This window comes from Haliotis asinina, chromosome 3 (genome assembly GCF_037392515.1).
Source record: "Haliotis asinina isolate JCU_RB_2024 chromosome 3, JCU_Hal_asi_v2, whole genome shotgun sequence".
Classification (NCBI taxonomy): domain Eukaryota; kingdom Metazoa; phylum Mollusca; class Gastropoda; order Lepetellida; family Haliotidae; genus Haliotis; species Haliotis asinina.
In genome coordinates, this window is record NC_090282.1 from 32,399,310 (window position 1) to 32,421,279 (window position 21,970).

General features: G+C 40.2%; 1 protein-coding gene across 1 annotated transcript in view; it reads left to right on the plus strand.

Annotated features, from left to right (window-relative positions):
* The first annotated feature begins 2,851 nt into the window (after positions 1 to 2,851).
* The window catches only part of LOC137277829 (tubulin-specific chaperone cofactor E-like protein), a 191,534-nt gene continuing 172,415 nt past the window's right edge, over positions 2,852 to 21,970 (plus strand). The window contains exon 1 of the mRNA XM_067809791.1: positions 2,852 to 2,863. The gene's annotated coding sequence lies outside the window, so the exon portion shown is untranslated. The remainder of the gene's footprint in view (positions 2,864 to 21,970) is intronic.

Here is a 21,970-nt window from a genome sequence, read left to right on the forward strand (position 1 = left end):
AAGAGACAAATAGCAATTACATTTCAACGATTTGCCGATCTGGACTAAGATTAAACCTCCTCGTCCATTTCACCTTCCTACAGTCAACTTTCCAGTACTTAACCTTCCAGTAGTCAACTGTCCAGTACTTAACCTTCCAGTAGTCAACTGTCCAGTACTTAACCTTCCAATAGTCAACTGTCCAGTACTTAACTTTCCAATAGTCAACTGTCCAGTACTTAACCTTCCAATAGTCAACTGTCCAGTACTTAACCTTCCCGTAGTCAACTGTCCAGTACTTAACTTTCCAATAGTCAACTGTCCAGTACTTAACCTTCCAATAGTCAACTTTCTAGTACTTAACCTTCCAATAGTCAACTGTCCAGTACTTAACCTTCCAGTAGTCAACTGTCCAGTACTTAACTTTCCAGTAGTCAACTGTCCAGTACTTAACTTTCCAATAATCAACTTTCCAGTAATTAACCTTCCAGTAGTCAACTGTCCAGTACTTAACCTTCCAATAGTCAACTTTCCAGTACTTAACATTTCTATAGTCCACTTTCCAATAGTCAATATTCCAAGACAACTTTACTACAATCATAGTCAACTTTTCAATTGTCAACTTTCCAGTACTTAACTTTCCAATAGTCAACTGTCCAGTACTTAACCTTCCAATAGTCAACTTTCTAGTACTTAACCTTCCAATAGTCAACTGTCCAGTACTTAACCTTCCAGTAGTCAACTGTCCAGTACTTAACTTTCCAGTAGTCAACTGTCCAGTACTTAACTTTCCAATAATCAACTTTCCAGTAATTAACCTTCCAGTAGTCAACTGTCCAGTACTTAACCTTCCAATAGTCAACTTTCCAGTACTTAACATTTCTATAGTCCACTTTCCAATAGTCAATATTCCAAGACAACTTTACTACAATCATAGTCAACTTTTCAATTGTCAACTTTCCAGTACTTAACTTTCCAATAGTCAACTTTCCAGTACTTAACTTTCCAACTTTTCATTTGTCAGCTTTTCAAAATACACATATACTGGTAAAAGATATTTAGGGATATTTGTAAACTTTGAAATTATGAATAATGACATATTTATTCATTGACATGCTGAGAAATTATCGGTTACAAAAATACCAATGTCCCTAACGTATTGTGTCCAGTATAGATTCTTATCTCAGGTTAGCATCCATGGTCACCTCAACATGGTATTTTGTGTCCCAGGACTGTCGACCAAAGTTCTTTTCGATAAGATCGAATTCGTGACTGGACAAAAACAAACTCTACATGATATAATTAACAAAGATTATTTCTAGCAGTTTCATAGCATGCAAGCCTGGCATTTGTGACTGAGTAACCAAGGTTACAGTGACGTTATAGATATTTTCACACGGAAACCCAGATATAGATATTTTTTAGAACGTGATTTACAAGCCTTCAAAATTAATCTATAGGGTGCATGAGAAACTAGGCGCTTTCATTATACATCGGACAGCATGTCCTGTCAGCATGCAACGTGTTTCCACAACCTAATGTTCCTTTCCTTCCCTGACTGTTTACAGCTTACAACCTAACGGAAAGGACTGAATCACAGTAACGATAATCAATACAGCACTAGCACTTTCCATCAGTAGTTGGTTGGTGGGATGGGTTTCAAATCTATTCGACCATGTACATGAAGAGTTGAACATTCACAGCTAGCTAGCGATTCCACTGCAGTGGGGAATGTAATCGTAAAAAAAAACCCAATAAATGTTACATGTGTGTGTAATAAACCCATGGAGAACCGGCTTAGAATTGGTCTTCAGCAGTGTTTGTCGTAAGAGGTGACTAACGGGATCAGGTGGTCAGGTTCTCTGATAGATGACATTGTAACCCAGTTGCCTAGATTGATACTCATACTGTTGACCATTGTATTGTCTGGCCAAGGCTCGATTATTTACAGACCGCCGTCATATAGCTGGGACATTGGTGTATGACATTAAACAACGAAAGAATACCCAAACTAAATGCACTTGTTATCGGGCTAACTGAATATGGATTGAAACATATGGTCCACTTCAGTTCGACAGCACGTTCAGAGTGATGATCTGAACCCTTTGATTGACCAATCCGAGGGTGAGTTTGGGATGAAGATTAAGTTGATACAGGCATTTCGACAGTACGATCAGTGTAATGCAAATGCGACTTGAAACCTTTGATCGACCAATTTCTCTGAATTTGAACAAATCGGCAATTATTGCGTATCATGTCTCTTTTCTGTTACAGTTCTTGCAAACAATATAAAGATACTAGGCTGTAATGGGCCTGAAAGTTTGGGCAAAACCGTTAATAAGGTTATGATGCACCTCTGGTCAAAGACAACACAGACAGGTCAAGGGCTTCGCGTAAACACTTCCCACGACACAGGTCTCTATATAGTTACATGCTTTGACACACATGGGTTACATTGTCATTGAATATTTAGGTCACATTGACATACATTGCATTGTGCTTGAGGTGCACGGCCTTGAGTTTTGTAATGACAAAATACATGACAATAATACATGACAAAAATACATGACATTTTTGCATGGTAAGCCCTCACTCCTTCAGCACGCAATTAATTAAGACTACTGCCGACGTATCTGCCACGGCCTGTGTTGCAACACCAGAAAACCACTACCGAATATGGTCAATGGTACCGTTCGTTGTTAGATGTTGTTTGTGCGTATCCCCGAGTTTTGTGTTCGAGTACAAGGTATAAGGTAACGTCACCAGCCTGCGTTTCAAAGACCAATGACCAGCCAGCATGATCTCAATATAACTGTCGTTTACTGACAAAATGACATAAAAAAAACTGAGAAATAAAATTCAACAAAAATTTATAAAGTTTTAAGTTTAAGTAACTGACTGAGTTGTATTTTTAAGAACGTGTTGTATTATTTCCAGATTGATACATTTTGATGGGTGTGATATTAAGTTGTTGCTTTAGCATCTGCAGCATTCCTTTATGACATATCATTCTGAGTAACGATGGACATTCCAGTCATCGCTTTGACTCGAACTTTGGGATCCTTCTGCACACACCCAGAACAGCAGTTCTAGGCATTGGTCACACATTATGCAGACGCCTTTTAACCTTATTCCGTAAGTGTTCGATAGGGTTCAGCTCAGGATGGAGAGCTGGCCACGGATTAAAATTGGCGTTGTGTTGTTGAAGAAAGGTCATGGTAGCTCTTGCAACATAGGGACGAGTGTTATCTGGCTGGAAAATGTGCTGACGAGGGTGTTCGAAAAACGATTGATAAAACGTTGACCAGTGATGCCGTGTCCACGATCTTGAACAACAATTTGGAAGCACATGGGCCCAAGTCTCGCAGTAAGTCCCTGCCCAGATCATGACTTTGGGTCCATCCCATGCATCACCTTCCAAACCTTATCCATCAGAGGAACGAAACGCCAAATTCGGACTCTTCCATCTGCATGGGGCACACAAAAAATGACTCTAATCCACTAACGACGGCGCCCAGTTTGATGACCTTGTGCCCACTTAAGTAGCGATGCTGTGGTTGGAGAACTGTTAGACATGTTGGTCGGCGACACCTGAATTAGTACGAGTGGGTGAGTGAGTTTAGTTTTACGCCGCACTCAGCAATATTCCAGCTATATGGCAGCAGTGTGTAAGTAATCAAGTCTTGACCAGACAAATCAGTGATCAACAGCATAAACATCGGTCTGCGCAATTGGGAACCGATGACATGTGTCAACAAAGTCAGCGAGCCAAAGCACCTGATGCCGTTGTTCGCCTCTTGCGATAAGCACAGTCGCCTTTCATGGCAAGCATGGGTTGTTGAAGGCCTATTCTACCCCGGACCTTCACGGGTCTGAGATTGTTCGAACGGAAGCGTCGGATCACAGTGTCCAGGCTAATGCGTTGATTATGTGTTAGTATGGGCAAATTGAAGAACTCATTACATTAGGAGTAAGTATTGTGATGAAAAGGGGGAATTCCAAGTAAACTGAGTTATTCCCCAGACCGATCTTAAAAGAGAAAGTGGTTGGTGAACTAAACAAGCTGTTAACTTAACGGCGTTCACCCATCAACTAAAGGTAGAAGCCCGGTTCCACAAAACCATCTCAGTGCTGTAAACAAATATCATCCCTGAAATCACAGTATCACTTTGTGGAACTGGCCCTGAGTCTCGAACTTAATTGTGTGGTTTGGTAAAAATATTAATAGCCAGTCTGGTCACATTAAGCACCATAGCTCATCTTAATAAGTTGTTTTGGAAAACTCGTCTCCAGCCGAATCATTTCAATTACCTCTATATCGAAAAACACTTCAGAAGATACCCCAAACAAGAATTGATATGAATTTGTATGCCTTTACAACATATCCTTTAACAGTAACATGATTACGAGTCCAGATAATTACAAAGTTTGACATAATACCCGCCAAATATCTGCAAGAATCGATCCATGAGCGCAGGTAGGATTGCTCAAGTGAACAAATGAAGCGATTTCTGACTGGCTCTGAGGGTACCTGGTTACACTGTCCTGACCTATGCTGCCAGTTGCTGGGAGGCCAAATGCGCTTTCTGGTCACCATTGCTTCCAAACAGGAGTTTGCTTTGGCCATTTTTAGTCGGCCCTCAGGTGGTAGGAAATTTGTGACGTTACAGTTGTGGCGTGATTATGAAAGCACCCTTGGTAATTACCACTGACTACATGACAATAAACTCTGTAAAGCCCCTTGTACTCAATGCCTTAATAGAATGGTTGTTGATTGATCAATATTAAACCTTGGGAAATAGAACTCTTGCGAAATGGTACCAACACTGATTGTGTTTCGGACTATTATTAGGCGCTATTTAATTGGAAAATAGGAAATGGCTAGTTATTCAATATTGAATAATCATTGTGTCAACAACACTGGGATAGTGGAACGGCTAATGACGGGAGAAGAAGGTTATCTAATGGAATGCTAGTAAGGACATTGTCGCGTTCGCCTTCACAAAACAAGCAAAAAGTGCCAAAATTGACCATTGTGCGAAATGTCCCTTCTGGGATCCCATATTACCTGGATTGTGCGCAATAATGAATTTTACCGTTCATGTGCAACGTGATTTCAATGACGCGTTGGAAGTTATAAATTCCTGTGTTGGTTCTACAAGACATTACGAAACCAGACACTACCTATCCGAGTTTCCATGTTACTGGCAATAAACCACCCCAAGCAGATTCCAGTTGGGGGTGAGTCAACTTTCAAAACGTAAAAAAAAAATTAATGCCAAATCGATACAAAGGAATGTAGAAAAGTTATGCCACACTGAATTGAGGCATCTGGTCTGCTAGAAAAGTACTCTCCAATGGTACTCATTCGTTTCCTTCTGCATATTAATCGGACTTTCTATGTAGTGTGGTAATTTGGAGAAGTTTAACTTAAGCTTCGGGTCATTCACATCAAAATCTCAGTACAGCTAAACATAGATCTGGTCATTGTTGTCATGTAGTTTCCACCATGTGTGACACATGTCAATGTTGTGATTGTAGGGCATGCATTTCAGTACATTCTCGTATGACCAGGGTTAGGTTTTTCATATATTTAGTACACGTGTAAATGGTTGGTAGTGGGTAAATAGCTTATAACAAGACTGAGACTGCTTTAGCGTGTATTTCAATGGTTCTGTAATATAACTGTCACATCGGGTTCGTTAGCACGTCCGACTATGTCATAATGTAGTGAGATAATTAGGAACATTGTTGAAGTGATACCCATGATTGAGCACCGCTGTTAACGTCCGTGTCTTCCTTGACAGGAGGTTCAAATATTGGGTGTGTTGGCCAGAGCGATGTGTATGGTGGAGAGCGTGTGTGCTGGTTTGTGAGGGAGATGGTGTGGGATGGGGTAGGCCTTGGCTGGGATGGTGGCGATATGTCGGTTTTAGGATACTGATAAACCTTTCTGATCAGTAGGTTATATCGTTTATACTTTCTGCTGGTGGAAATTGCATTACAGTTTGAATAACTGACCTTTGGTACACTTCTTATATGTGAGGAGAGGCTGCTTATGTGCTTATCATCATGTGTTATTATTGTATATAATATACCTATCAGTATATAATGTGGTGCTAATTATAGAAACAAAACATGTTGTAATCTGAATAAAATCCTGAGGAAACATGTCTTGCTTTGTTAAATACAGTAACGGGTTTGCATCACTAAGCATTTTTTGACAGCATAACCGGGAGAGCCACATTCGATGTTCACGCACCCGTAACTATTGCCGGGAGAGCCACATCAGTTGGAGCTATCTGTTTCGGAAATGTGGCTTTCCCGGCCTGTACCGAATCCAGAACTTTGTGAAGATATTTCCTCAAAGCACGGATTTCAATATACGTCGACATTGCATCAAGTGCCTTAAACGCGAGAAAGCTGAGAAAGCTGCCTATGTCTGTTTGGTCATGATTGCGCAATGCCGTATTAGAAAGGGGGTGAGATGTACTACATGTTAATACTAAAATACAACTTTCTCCGGTAAAGTACACATTCTACAACATTTTCAGGTTGAGTCCTATCCAGGAACGAACTCAATACCTATTTTCTTGTTAGGACTTTCACCAAGTTTATCAAGTGCGCGGAAACGCGGAATCATGTTTTCAGATGATTGTTTAGTAGGACCTAAGAGTTTATCATGAGATTGATCTTGAGGTACATCATTGAGAATTGAAAAAATAGCTTATTCCCTTCCTCTGGTCTACACCAGACGATCTAAACACAGAGGAGAAAAGCCAAACAGCTTCATCCTTCCACTAGGATACATGCATCAACAGTCATAGCGACGAACAAGTCTCGACAAGAAAGACAAGACTGTGTGACAAGAGGGCCAACTTAACCTTTCCGATGGTAAATCCCTTTGTGTCGGGAAATTATGTGAGGAGCGCACGCCTTTGGTGTTTACATTTCACAGTTCTTGAGATACAATCGATCATGCTCTAATATGGAGGATTTCAAAGAACTTTCTTAATCAGATGTTCCATTTGGGTTGCAACATTCACAGTTTCAGTAAATTCTCAGTATCCATAAACATATACTGATCACACTGGCCGATGTCATTCAGTACTACAACATACAAACCCTTTTCTATGATTGCTGAGGGGGTTTCGTCGTGGTGTTTTTAACGACGATCTTGTCTACTGAAATGGTTGATCTCGCTTCTACTTACATATTTGTGCAAACGATGCATCGATTTCGCTATCAGCACATCAGTAAATCAAGAACTATAAATGTTGAAAATTGTATTCTTCAGGGTTAAAGAGTCATATCCTCATATTTCTTTATGACATTTATAGCGTATGAATAATGGATGCATATATATTTACACCGGTCTTGGTTCATCATTGGAACCTTTAAGCATATATCTGGGGTTCATGTTCTTAGATAGCTGTCTCTTTGTATGCGTGTTTATCGTGACCGTGTCGTAAGGTTGGTATTTCGGAAAGAACAACACGAACAGACTGTAAAAGCTAGATAATTGAGTCCACGTTCGTCATAAAAGCAGACCTAGAAGAGAACTGATGGCTCTCTTGACTGGTCTTGTAACTTGGAATTTCATGATTCGTCGTATCCTAGCGTGATGTATTAGAGTGGCAGTGACTAGCGTGATGTATTGTAGTGGCAGTGACTAGAGTGATGTATTGTAGTGGCAGTGACTAGCGTGATGTATTATAGTGGCAGTGACTAGCGTGATGGATTGTAGTGGCAGTGACTAGCGTGATGTATTGTAGTGGCAGTGACTGGCGTGATGTATTGTAGTGGCAGTGACTAGCGTGATGTATTATAGTGGCAGTGACTAGCGTGATGTATTGTAGTGGCAGTGACTAGCGTGATGTATTGTAGTGGCAGTGACTAACGTGATGTATTATCGTGGTAGTGACTGCTGTCGATGGTAAACCTGTTGACCTATCAGTGGGTACGTTTCCAATTCAGGCACGGACTGGAAATCCAGAATGAACATATTACCTTCACACCACCGCTACTCTTAACTACAAGCAAGCACCTGCAACCTTTTATACAGTGTTAAACATTCAGGAAATTTGGATACTGTGATGAAAAAGCCGATCGTATTCTGAACAGTTTCACACCACACGTGGCCACAAGAGTGGTTACATACAGAACCAAGTGCCTCAAGTTCAATATTGTAACATTGCTTACATTAAATACGTTCCTGACACTTGATTAAAACAGAATGTTATGAACACAATGCTTCATTTTAACTGATATGGTGTAATACCGTTACCGTTTTTTCTCAATGCCAAAAAATTATTACAGAACAACAGGTCAACACTACCTAATGCTGTTCAAAAGCTATAGGAGAGATATCATGACATATGTATTGCAGGCTGAGGATTATTGTCAGCAATGGATGTAGTTTGATCAAAATGGAAACCAGCCCTTCATACTGGGAGTCCTTATTGCACCGACCCGACCCAAATTATCAGCTTAATTGTTGTAAAAGATACATCCGAAAGGAGGAACTGAATGTCTTCAAACCGCATCCGCAATCATCGTGATGATGTCCTGAGACATCTAATAACATCACCCCATCGACATAAACTTCAATATGAGTCCCCCATTAACGTCCACCCGACCCGCTGTGGCAGATATAGCAACCAGCATGGGCGTACAGGAATACAACGTTAAAATAATAACACTGCGATGAGTTTTCAGTTTCGTTCATCCGACCCGCTGTGGCAGACACCAGCAACCAGTATGGACGTACTGAAACACAACGTTAAAAAGAAGTAACGCTGAGAGGAGTTTTCAGTTTAGGAGTCTAATAATTGATTTTGAACTGAGAGGTGGTAACAGAAGTCGAATGAACTCATAAGGAGATTAGAGGAGGATATGTTTCCAAGACGTCTGAGATAATATAACCTAACTGAGTTGCCTGCGAAGAAGTATGTCTACGTACTATCATTAGGGGATAGATAGTCAGTCAGGTGAGAGTAGCGCTAGCAATCAGTGATACACATTTTCATCTAAGTTACGACACCGTGCTTGGATGTCAGGTACGTCCGTGCCGCCATGGTAACATTTTGTTCTTTAAGTGATTCCTTACTGAAACCTACGTAACAGTTAACTGGATTATCGTTTCTCTGTGCCTGAACATGAAACTGGGGTAAAGGTTGTCTGGGTGTCAGTTACATCCACAAAACTCTGGCAGCAGTCGTCTGCTTGATCTGTATGAGAAACAATTCTGTGGTAACAGGTGGCTGGATGTTAGTTACTTCCATAAAAATGGGGTAACAGGTGTAAGGATATTAGTTACTTTCATGAAACTGACGTAACAGGTGTAAGGATATTGGTTACTTCCATGAAACTGGGATACCAGTTATGAGGATATTGGTTACTTCCATGAAACTGGGATACCAGTTGTGAGGATATTAGTTATTTCCATGAAAATGGGATACCCGTGGTAAGGAAATTAGTTACTTCCATGAAACTGGGGTATCAGGTGTAAGGATATTAGTTACTTCCATGAAACTGGGGTGACAGGTGTAAGGATATTGGTTACTTCCATGAAACTGGAATACCAGTGGTAAGGATATTAGTTACTTCCATGAAACTAGGGAAACACTTGTAAGGATATTAGTTACTTCCATGAAACTAGGGTAACAGGTGTAAGAATATTAGTTACTTCCATGAAACTAGGGTAACAGGTGTAAGGATATTGGTTACTTCCATGAAACTAGGGTAACAGGTGTAAGGATATTGGTTACTTACATGAAACTGGGATACCAGTGGTAAGGATATTAGTTACTTACATTAAACTAGAGTAACAGGTGTAAGGATATTGGTTACTTCCATGAAACTGGGATACCAGTTGTCTCAATGTTACTTATTTCCAGGATATGAGGTGTCGGGGTGCTAGTTACTCTATGAAAACGAAGTAAATTTTGTTGGATATTTGTGAAGTTGGGGTAATAGGTATCTGGATGTTAGTTACTTATGATGAAACTGGGGTAACGGGTGTCTTGATGTTAGTTACTTATGATGAAACTGGGGTAACGGGTGTCTTGATGTTAGTTACTTATGATGAAACTGGGGTAACGGGTGTCTTGATGTTAGTTACTTATGATGAAACTGGGGTAACGGGTGTCTTGATGTTAGTAACTTCCATGAAAATGGAGTAACAATTGTCTGGATGTTAGTTACTTCCATGAAACTTGGGTAACATGTGTATGGGTGTCAGTTACTTCCATGAGACTGGTTTAATAGTTCTCTGTATGTTAGTTACTTCCATGAAACTGGGGTAAAAGGCGTATGGGTGTTAGTCACTTCCATGAAACTGATATGTCTGAGAAGCTGATAAAAACCCATAGCTAAAAATGTTCATGGAACTAGGATAATAATTGTTATAATGATGATATGACCATCAGTTGTTTTCATGCTTTATATCCCCTGGAAGTGGATCAACATAGAATTGACTATGAAATGTAGGTAACATCTGTTTTGATGTGAGATCAAGAGTTCTTTGGATGTAAGATACGTTCCTTGAAATGTCGCAGTATCAGTATGGAAGAAAACTCCCCTGAAGATCCGGGTTACAACTAGACTTCAGTAATCCATGCTTGTCGTAATAGGCGACAGACGGGATCGGGTGGTCAGACTCACTTGCGTAGATCCAGCCTCCACTGTGTGCATACTTCCGCCATATTGCTGGAATATTGCTGAGCGCGGAGTAAATGCACTTTTATTTATTATAGCCGGGACAACAAAAATATCGCAGCCTTGAGCGTGTGCTAAAATCATTTATGTTTGTAGCACGATACGTCAACAGCTTGATCATATCTGACTTCAAGGTCAAACACCTACGAGAAAATATCTTGATCACCGATGTAAAAGAGATTTATTGAAAGAAGTTTGTTTTGGACACGTGAAGACCCTGTTTCCAAAAGCATTCTTTCGTCTGGCTTCCTACGACTGTAGAACAGATAGTCAGCTCGAGATCTTCTACATCCCATGCCTCATACTAACAGCTGAACTTTACGACCCCCAAACGCCCCGAAAATGAATGCCTGCGTAAATAGGATCTGGAGAAACAATTCTATTTTGCACACCACTGTTCCCAGTGGATTCACCCACTGCCCGTATAATTACCACATTGTATTAAGGGCAATACATGCGTAGGCACACCTGTCTGCAAAGTACTGTTAGTTTATATTTTCACCGAAGTATTCCTGTGGGACATTGTGTCGAAGGATGTTTGCGAACAATGCGCTCGTGCCACATTTACACATTTTCTATTTTATTGCTGTTATGGATTTTTCAGTTTCCTGTAGTTGTTTTGTATGCACATATATACCTTTTATAGTTAGCGTGCGTGCGTGTTGTGAGGTTGTCTGAATTGTCTGAGTTTTGGCTTCAACTGCGACAGGCATACATTGAATCCTTATGGCGATGGCTCTCAATGAACTGTTCAATTAGTTATTAGTACCTAACGTTAACCAGACCACAGCATGGTTAATGATGGAAAAAAAGAATTACAATGACAACCTACAAGGAGAATGTAATAGTATTTGACAGTAATATAATCATTTGAGAGGAGACAAGTTCATTTTGGGATAACCGAATTTCTTGACGAGAACAGGGCCCCTTGTAACACAACAGGGCTGACAAGTCGTGCTGTTATTAACACATTTAGTCGTCACATGAAAGGCCCATTACATCTCAACCCACACGTCATCCATATCTGGTAGTAAGGACATAATTTCATGATTCAATGACTATAAAGGACAATCGTTGAAGGTATGTACATCACCTGACCGGATCCATCCTCGATATCTCCAGGGTATTATGTTCCGATAAGTCTCCACTATACCCTGGATGCATCTACGGCTTGGCCAGAAACTTTTATTACCTCCCGTTGCTGGCTCTGCATTCTCACAATAGCCAATCAACTAAACTTGCCAGTGTGAACAAAGATAACGGTCGCAGCAGCGATGGTTTGTACTCAGTGCGACTCATATTTTGGGGTAATCATACAGACACATTTGAAAAAAAATATATGCAAGAACTCCTTCTGCCTCTTTCAGAGAACCCGTGCATGGTTCCTGTTGCCAAGTTAAATCGGTTAGAGCCCAAGTTTTTATCGGGCTTAGCCGTAGATGCATCCAGGGTATAGTGGAGACCTATCGGAACGTAATACCCTGGAGATATCGAGGATGGACCGGATCACACATGACCAAATTAACCAATCATATGTTTTGATCATCTTTGACGTACAAATATTCATTTACAAATTCTGCAATCTTTTTTTATGTATTTGTAACGAAGTCAAAGGATTAGTCCATTTCACAAAAGGCAGTGCAAGCTTTGATAAATAAGCACTCAATGTCCAGATGAAACCTAAGTTTAAGTTAATTCTTTCCCCAGAGATCCTCTAATTAAAGATACAAGGAACTTATCCTCTGAAAACAAACCCATAACAATAACGAAACTTGTGATTTTAATGAAGCTACAACTGAGATGTGCATTCCCAGCATGGAGGCTTTGCGTCTGAACACACAACATCTAACCACAAGCCACTTTCAAACATACGTGGTGAAGGTGTGCATAGAAGACAACAGACCAAGTCAACCAGGCTCAATGGTGTTGCACCGTGCCAACACTAGAATCAAGATTTTGGCAACAAACGTTGGCGGCGACGAAGTGAGGAGCGATATGCTCGCACAAGATAGCGTAATCTTGAACCCCTTGATGTATTTGTCATTGCCACTGTGTGAATAGACGAATGGGTATTTATCCGGCCGAAATGCTGACGAAAGTTTGCGTACTTTCTTTGCCCGTATTCCCCCATAAATTTAACTCCAGACAAATCATATCACCAGAATATTTATTCCTCGTGTTGTTACGAATGTGTATTTTCTGTGTATTTTGTTATTAATTCAGTAATAATTATTATTGGGCCACAATGTTTAGTGTTTTGAATAATAATGGGTCACATTTCGTATAATAGATGATCCGAATTTTTAGGATTCTCGCAGCAGGTTTGTTCGGGAATTATCTGCTCTTGACTTCCTGTTTGCTACTTCCGGGAGGCTGCTAGAGATTTCTACGGTGTTGGCTGTAAGTGCTCGTACTTGTGGGAACTGAGTGAATATATATAAAAAGTCTGGTTGCCGTGTTGAGACAGGGACACACATCCATATTTTCTGGAAGATATACATCATCGCCAACAATCCGTCAACGCCTGAATGAATCTACATTAACCACTGTCAGTATCAGACCGATCGCTGTGTTTACATTCTGCATAGTTGATTCTCTCGCACTAAGACTTTGGTGGATTTGCTACATTATATCTTGTGACCCATTGCCTTAAATCTTGTCTCATATGTATTGAATTTGTAATCAGCATTGTGAAATTGACTTGTGATTTTGTATACCTTGCTCTCGTTGCATAATAATACATAATTTGAATGTTTTGTTACGAGTGTGTATTTTCTGTATATTTTGTTATTAATTCAGTGGGTCACAATGTTTAGTGTTTTATGATGGGTCACATTTCGTTTTAATAGGTGGTCAACACTTTTAGTATTCTGGTTTTCCGGAATTTATCTGCTCCTAGTTTTCTATGTGGTTACTTCCGGGAGACATATTCTAGGGCATCCTACAGTGCTGACGATGTTCGTTTGTGCCCGAACTTTCGGGAAATGGCTATATATATATATATATATATATATATATATATATAGGCTGGTTGCCGTGTTGAGGGACTCTCGGTCATGTTTTCCTGGAGTTACATCACTGCCAACGCTTGAAAACCCATCAATGCCTGACCTACATTATCTGCCGTCACACCGATCGCTGTGTTGACATTCTACATAGCTGATTACCTCTCGTACTGAGGCTATGGTGAGTTTGATATTTTGTATTTTTGTGACCCATTGACTTAGATTGTGTCTCTCTTGAATTGTATTTGTAGTCAGCATTGTGAAATTGACTTGTGACTTTGTATACCTTGCTCTCGTTGCATAATAATGCAATTTGAACGTTTACTTGTCTTTGTTCTGTTTTGCTGGTTCACATTGGGATTTCTTGCATCGTTTGTCACGGTAAATTCTTAACCGTAACAAAATTGGGGACTCGTCCAGGATAGAATACATTTGACATTTGAGACCTTTTCTGAAATATATTCCAAATTTCTGCAATTTTGCAAGAAGTTAATTGTTGAACCAGCAAAATGGTGTTTGAACTTGAGAAGTTTGTATTGTCCCCTGACTCTGAGACAATTAGTCAGTTGAGGAAATAAGATTCAATGCAAATTTCTTCACATCTCAAACTTGATGCCAAGCCTAAGTCTGCAGTGAGGAAATTTCAGATTTTTGAAAATTGTGTTGAACCACTATATTGATGAAGGAATTTTTGAAGATGATGTTTTGGAAATGGTGCCAGAGGAATGTTCAGACCAGTTGGAAATGAAAAAATTAGAACTGAAAAGGTTAGAAATGAAAAAAGAGTTGGAAATGAAAAAGTTTGAGATAGAGAAGGAAAGAGAAAATGAAGAAAGGGCATTGAAAAAGTTAGAGATGGAGAAGGAAATAGAAAGAGGCAGAAATAGAAAGGAATTAGAACTGAAGAAATTGCAAACTGACAAAGAAATTGCTCTCAAAAAACTTGAAAACCCTTCTCAGACGTCAGATTTTTCCACTTTTGACATTGCAAGACATGATAGGCTTGTACCCCCTTTTAATGAGAAAGAAGTTGACAAATATTTTCTGCATTTTGAGAAGGTTGCAGAAAATCTCAAGTGGCTTAGGGAGTCATGGACAATGCTATTGCAAACAGTTTTGAAGGGTAAAGCTCAGGATGCTTATTCAGCTTTGTCAGTACAGCAAAGCTCAGATTATGATCTTGTCAAGAGTACACTTTTGAAAGCTTATGAGTTAGTACCTGAGGCTTATCGTCAGAAATTCAGAAATGCTCACAAAAGGGACAATGCGACTTTTGTAGAGTTTGCTATAGAAAAAGAAACATTGTTTGATAGGTGGTGTGGGTCTAAGGAGGTCACAGATTTTGATGGTTTGAGACAGTTAGTGCTGATGGAAGATTTCAAGCAGAGTGTTCATGCTGACCTTAAGACTTATTTGGATGAACAAAAGTTTGATGACTTACATAAGGCAGCAATGTTGTTAGATGATTATTGTTTGACTCACAAGTGTTCTTTTAAGTCTCTTGGTAATACAAAGTTTTCTGGCCAAAAGGGCTTTTCCCCGGTTAAGACTTCAGGACATGCAGGTTACAGTGATGTTAGAACAGGTTCAAATTCTAGTGTAACAAGCAGTCACATACTTTTCAGTTTAAGCCTAAGACTACCAGTGGTTCTGATCCTGTTTGTGCATATTGTAAGAAGCCAGGTAAGTTGGTGTCTGCATGTTACAAACTCCAGTTTAAAAAATCAGGCTACAGGTTCCCCTATTGCTTTTGTGTCCATCGCACCTAAGCCTTTCTTTCCAGGTGGTTCTGAGGAGAGTTTTGTCTGTGAGAGTAAGTCTCCAGATTCTGTAGTTTTTGCCCTTTGTGTATAAGGGTTCTGTGTCACTTATGGGAGATAATTCTACCCCACGGCCCGTTATTATCTCGAAGGATACTGGAGCTCTTCAATCTCTGATTTTGAAGGATATTTTGTCTTTTTCTGATGAGTCTTCAGCTAACTCAGATGTTTTGCTTCAGGGTATAGGTGGCAATTCTTCTGCTCATCTCCATTTTGTGAATTTGACCTCAGATCTGATTTCAGGTGAGGTGAAAGTTGATGTTCTTGACTCTCTCCCAGTTCCAGGTGTCGATTTGTTGATTGGTAATGATCTTATGGGGGCTAAAGTTGGTGCTGATCCTATTGTCACTGTTTCGCCGGACAGTTCAGTTAGTACAGAAAAGTTGGAGGATGAATTTCCAGGTATTTTTCCCTCTTGTGCAGTGACTCGTTAAAGTCGAAAGGCATTTCTTCCAAGACTTCTTTGCAGAATGATACCATTTATGATTTGTCAGGTACATTCATGGATCATTCTTTGTGTGAGGTGGAGATGGATGACTTATCTTCAAAGAGTAGTAGCTCTTCAGGACTTCTTGATAAGTCAGATAGTTTGCCAGGTGGTGAACATGTTCTGTCCCGAGAGCGGCTTATTAGTGCACAGGGTGAGGATGTTGAAGTGCAGAAGTTGGCTAGTAAGGCTGTTTCTTTTGAGGAGGGTAGCAAGATTCCAGTTTGTTATTACTACAATGATGGTGTTCTGATGAGGAAATATAGGTCGCTGGATGTTCCTGTGGAGGATGAATGGAAATTGTACCATCAAATTGTGGTACCGAAATTATTTCAAAAACATGTACTTTCATTGGCACATGAAAGTCCCATGGCAGGTCATTTGGGTGTAAACAAAACTTTGAGAAAATTTTGGTACATTTCTTTTGGCCCAGTTTGAGACAAGATGTGGCTGAATTTTGTAAGACCTGTCATGCATGCCAAATTGTTGGAAAACCAAATCAGAAATTTCCTACTGCTCCCTTGAAACCTACACCAGCTTTTGAGGAACCTTTCAGTAGAGTTATTATTGATTGTGTTGGTCCACTACCTAAGACTAAGTCTGTTAATCAGTATTTACTCACAATCATGTGTGCTTCTACCTGATTTCCTGAAGCAATTCCGCTTCGTAGGATTGTCAAGGCTTTGATCAAGTTTTTCACCATAGTTGGTTTGCCAGATGTTGTTCAGTCTGATCAGGGTTCAAATTTTATGTCTGTCAGGGTTCAAATTTTATGTCTGAGGTGTTTCAACAAGCTATGTACCAGTTAGGTATTAAGCAAGTTAAATCTAGTGCTTATCATCCAGAGTCACAGGGAGCTTTAGAAAGATTTCATCAAACTTTGAAAAATATGATCAAGACTTATTGTTTTGAGACAGAGAAAGATTGGGATGAGGGTGTGCATTTGTTGTTTGCTGTCAGAGAGTCAGTTCAGGAAAGTTAAGGGTTTAGCCCCTTTGAACTTGTGTTTGATCACAGTGTGCATGGGCCACTAAAACACTTAAAAGAACAATGGCTCAATGACAGACCTGACATCAATTTCTTAGACTATGTGTCTACATGTAGGGACAGACTATTCAAAGGAAGCGAGTTGGCTAGAAGAAACTTGAAAGTTTCACAAGAAAAGATGAAGCTAAACTATGACAAAAAGTTAAAAGAGAGAAATTTCACTTGTGGTGAGAAAGTGTTAGTTTTGCTTCCCATACCTGGTCAGCCACTGAGAGCAAGATATCAAGGTCCATATGTTGTTGACAAAAAGGTTAGCGACACAGATTATGTCGTCTTGACACCTGGTTGCTGTAAACAAAAGAGATTGTGTCATGTCAACATGATTAAGAAATATCATGACAGGTTAGAAACCAAACACATCAAATGTATTGCCACACTCTCCCCAGTTATTGATTGTACTAAAGACAATTGTGAAAATGTTGACAACATTGATGATTGTGTTAGCAATGTGAAGTTTGATGATCTTAGTGATAATGTTTCACTGAAGTTGAGAAATTCTGATGTGTTAGCTCACCTTAATGAGAAACTATCACATTTATCCCCTGAGCAGAAAGTTCAGATGTCAGATTTGATTTATGAGTTCTCTCACTTATTTCCAGATGTGCCTGGCCGAACCGATGTTGTTAGCCATGATATAGATGTAGGTGATGCTGTGCCTGTAAAACAACATCCATATCGGATGAATCCAGTGAAGCCTGAAATTCTGCGGAAAGAGGTGAAATACATGCTGGACAATGACATTATTGAACCCAGTGACAGTCCATGGAGTTCACCATGTGTTCTTGTGCCGAACAGTGGAGGTGGTTGGCGCTGCTGTGCTGACATGAAAGCTGTCAATGGACTCTCACGAACTGACTCGTATCCTATTGCGAGAGTGAACAATTGCATTGATCACATTGGTCAAGCAAAATATATAAGTAAGTTTGACTTACTGAAGGGCTTCTGGCAGATTCCACTTACATACTGTGCAAAGAAAATATCGGCATTCGCTACACCAGATGGACTGTATCAATACAAGGTGATGCCATTTGGTCTGAAGAATGCTCCAGCGACGTTCCAGAGACTCGTAAACAATGTCACATCAGGCCTTGATCGTGTCAAGGCTTACATGGATGATGTAATCGATTACGACATGGAGTGGGATGATCATCTCAAAAGGACTCGTGCTTTCTTCAAAAGACTGTCTTAGGTGAAGTTAACTGTGAATCTCGCCGAGTGTGAATTCGGGAAGGCACAAGTGGAATTTTTAGGGCATGTTGTAGGGCATGGCCAGGTACAACCAGTTCATGCTAAAGTTGAGGCAATTGTACATTTTCCACCACCTCAATCTGTGAGAGAACTCATGAGATTCTTGGGTATGGCTGGCTATTACAGAAAGTTTTGTCAAAACTTCTCAGATGTTGTATCTCCACTGACCAACCTTTTTGGGGAAAAGGTAAAATTTCAGTGGGATAGCAGTTGTAGAAAGTTGTAGTTTCTTAAATCGTTTGTCACGGCAAATGCTTAACCATAATAATGTGATATGGATGAATTTTAGCATGTTTCTGTAATTGCACCTAAACATAATGAAAGACATACCCAACTTCTGAAAATACCTCTCAAAGAAATTCATCCCCATCGTTAAAATTTAGGGGGAATTCGGACGGAAGTCTTACCCCCAAATCGTCATAGATGATGCCCAACATAAAGAGAGACAGACATTGAACTAGCCCGCTCATGGCAGATTCTCATTATAGCATCTGCGGGATGTTTACAGGATGTCAGACCCAGGGACTAGATTTTCGAAGCTCTCATAGCGCTATGATATTCATAAGTAAATGTTCATATTCATCTTACCGCTAAGAGAGCTTCGAAAATATAAGCCATGGACCTTTCAGGACGCTCTTCATACGCAAGTTCATCAACAGTTTGCCATCAAGGTGTTGCCAAAAGGCATGACTTGCCTATATTGAGCTACACACCAGTAATTAATTTTACTGACATTTATCGTCATTACGTCTTCACGATTATTTGAACAGTTTCCTTTTCGTCGGTTGTATAATTCAAACAGCCGATATTTGCTGCAGACATGTGTGAAGCTAATATAAACTTGTGACAATCAGTCCTTTAAAATTTCTTATATCTGCTAATTCTGTATTACCGTTTTCATCGTTCTATAACTAAGTTGCTGTTATGTTAAGCTCGTTATCTCAACACATATATTACAATGCAAAAAAGCCAATAACACAAGATCAATGAAGTGGAGAAACGAAGAGAAAATGTCTTTGAACATAAATAGGTGATACTTCAAAGGTCCAAATATGTTCAGATTATCCACGACTATGGTGACGTGTGAGGTCCTACTGCGTCATGGCCAGCCCCGTCGTTGGCCTCAATAAACATGGTGAAAACATTCTCCAAATATACACCTGCTCAGACATAGCTGTACATAACAGAGTTCCCCAGGTCCTTGACTCGAAGGCATTGGTACTTAATTACTGAGATGCAATTAGAGAACAGCGTTTGCACAACTCTCACTGAAAGTTGTCTGGCGTACCTGGCAGGGAGAGTTTCATAAGTTAAAAGGTTATTTATGACATGACACTACCTTAAGCTTTTTTTAAAGATGTCTGAATCTTTTCATCTCGTCCGACTTTCTGTTTCGTTCATAGACAACTTATAATTATGTGTAGCACCAACAGTATTTTTATTCGCTCAGTGAGTTAAATCGACAAACATATTTTCATAAGCATGAGACATCTCTACTAAAATCAGTTTCCGTTTTTGCGATGAAAATTATATGAATGATGTTACCTATGAACCACCAGTATCAAATCGTGGGACACCAGATAAGCTGATGACAAAGGCCACGAACACATGCAAGTGCGGGTCAACTGCTGACCTAAGAAAAGCACGGACACAGATCAGAATACATAACTGCATTTGTTTTGGTTCAGATTCCCCACCAGTTTTTTATCTTCAGCGTGAGTTTATCAATCAGTATCTCAATATAACAATTTAAGAAACAAATAATCTCTCACATCCCATCCTCAGACCTGTTGACGAGCTGCTGGCGGGCTTGACTAGACCGGAAACCATCATACTGTCCAGATATTACATATCTCACGATCAGTCATAAAATGGGAAATCTTCCATAAAAGTGGAGTCGTATAGTTTAATTGCTTTCATCAAATGACAAGAACCAGGGCAGCAATGAAGAAATATTGGTTTGGAATATTTTTTATGAGACGTAAGCGTCAAACACAAAGACATCTTTAAGGAGCATGTTGGGCGAGCTGGCGAAGACTATGGCGTCAGCGACCATGAGGTGTCTGTGCACTTAAAAGAACCCGCGCATCCTATGGTATTTGACCAGATTGTGGCCTCATGAATACGTGCAAACACCAAATTGCCGGTACAGCAACGTGCAGTTAAACTGGACAAAGTACTGAGACAATTTGCCCCAGTCCAGCCAGCTGTGAATGGGTAGCTCATAAGGGTTGGGAAGCCACAACAGCTCGGTGCGCCTTGTGACAGTAAAGGCTGTATAGTACCCAGGGAGCTGATATTGATAAGAAGATGTACACTTGCAATTGAGATCCAGTGTTCTAGTGAAATGTTACCAGCGCCTTGAGCATGCACTAGTGCCTGGATATGCGCTATATCAATATCCAGTTATAATTAAATAAAAAGAAATGAACTCATCACTTCTGTCGTAGATCTTTAGAATGCAGAGGAAGTGTTTTGACCAAACACCTGAACCATGACAAGTCAATGACAAGTCAGTTGTACACCAGCAACATCATGGCATGGGACACCAGAAATAGGCTTCATACATTGCACCCATGAGGGGAACCGAACCCGGGTCTTCAACGTGCTGACGTCTTAACAATTAGGATACCCCACCTCACCCATACATCTGAGAAAGACACGGGCATACATTATTACGACCAGACGAAAGGAACAAGTCAGATGAGCTTCAGTGAGTGGGATCAGTTCTACGCTGCTTTCAGCAATATCCCAACAATATCAGGGCTAGGGAGCAAATGATATGGGCTTCACACATTGTACCCATATGAGGAGTCGAATCCGGGTGTTCGGGGTGACAGGCGAACGCTTAGCACTAGGCTGCCCCACCGCCCCAGATGAGCTGAAGACTCTGACACTTATATGTATAAAGGAAGGCGAGAATACCATTCTGCTCCATTAAGATCCAAGATTTCCGGAATCAAACAAACAAACATGTCGATAGCATATCAACCTCTTCCAAAGAAACCTGCAGCATATCAGTAGTTATATAAGTTTGTTTCCAAATACAAAGGCATGTTTTCCACATGATGTATTCTTCCCGCTTCCGAATATAGGCATTTTTCACCTGACCAACCCGTAGGTACCTACACCTCATTGGTGGATCCTGCTGCGGGGTGGGGGTTGATTTTTTTCCACCTAAATTCTCCTGTTCAAAACAACCTTAAGTTATGGCCTAAAATACTCGAGAACAAAGTCAAAAGAAATAAGATCGGAATTTGTATGAGACAAACCCTCTTTGAAACGTCATTTTTGTGTAGCCATAAGCACTGATAGACACAAGATACACTTGAAACGTATTGACATTTCGCCAGTGCCTCGATGCAGCTTTGTAGCTATAGAGAAGGAGCGTGTTTCAAGAGCAGCAGCATTGTTCCTGGTGAGGGCATCAGACACAGCCAGTGGGTACGACATAAACGTGTGTTCTGTTAGCTAGCTACTTGTGTAATTATAAGACACCGATATATCGCAGAGGAAGCATCGGAACACAGCACCTGAACTCTTCAGGTTTGCAAGTAAATGCCAAGCTGTATCAAGTTCCGATACTGACCATATGTAGGTTGACACTTAGATATTTGTAGAATATGATGTGCTTGTAAATGAATATGCAAGTTAAGTAGAAATGC